Source organism: Prionailurus viverrinus, chromosome A2 (genome assembly GCF_022837055.1).
Source record: "Prionailurus viverrinus isolate Anna chromosome A2, UM_Priviv_1.0, whole genome shotgun sequence".
NCBI lineage: Eukaryota > Metazoa > Chordata > Mammalia > Carnivora > Felidae > Prionailurus > Prionailurus viverrinus.
This window is the reverse complement of record NC_062562.1, coordinates 115,492,573-115,493,619: the sequence shown is the minus strand read 5'-3', so window position 1 is coordinate 115,493,619 and position 1,047 is coordinate 115,492,573.

Below are 1,047 nucleotides of genomic sequence, written 5' to 3'. Positions count from 1 at the left end.
CCATTACTCAAAATGGCTCCTCAGACTCTCATCGGTTGGTTCAAAGCCCAAACCTCCGATGAAAAGCTTCTGCAGCTGTTCAGGCCCTTTGGGAGATTCTGACTTAGACATGACAGTCCTGGAGGGGAGATTTAAAGATGATTACTTAGCAGCATCCACAGGCATAAAGGAGTAATCTGATGAACATAGCTCAGAAATATTCTTAATACTTATTATTTTGACATATTTTAAGACTAAAAAAGTTTCAAAATTTGTACAGAGTTCCTGTCTGCCAGGAACTCTCTCTCTTTACCCAGCTCCCCCAATAACAGCATTGTATATAACCATAAATTGACATTGGTACAATACTATTAATTCATATAAATACTTCATTTGGGTTTCTCAGAAAGTTTTAAATATCTGAGAGAGTGGGGGTATGGTATGCATCCTATTTATTTTAAAAGAGAGGGGAAAGGGTGCATGTGTGTTTATATGCTTCCATATACCTATAAGATTTCTTAAAGGATATATAAGAAGCTAGACACATTGAGTTGCCTCCAGGAAGAACTGGATAGCAGCTCTGGATAGAGAGTATTGGAACCGTGTGTTCGTTTGTACCAATCTATCTATTTTTAAAAAGGGAATGAGGAAAATTTTTATGTATTCATACAAAATAATCTGTTATATTTTTAAATGAAAAACACAAGGTAAATAAGTGTGTACATATCCCATCTACAAAAAAAAAAAAAAAGGGGGGGGGGGAGCTGTGTGTTTTCGCCTCCATATGCACAGATTTCTCTGGAAGGATAGATACGAAACTGGTAACCATTGGTTTGCCTCCAGGGATTAAAATGGGCAGACAGAAGTGGGAGGGAGACCTTTTGTACCTTTAAATTTGTACCTTTTAAATTTAGACTATGTGAATTTATTTCCTTTGCAACAAAATAAAGGAAACTGAAAAAAAATAAACCCTGAAATAAATTGCTTTTACCTTGTAATTTTTCCCCCTTTAAAATATTTAGCGGCTTTTTAGCTACTCTCTGGCTAAAATTCAGATTTCTTTACTTG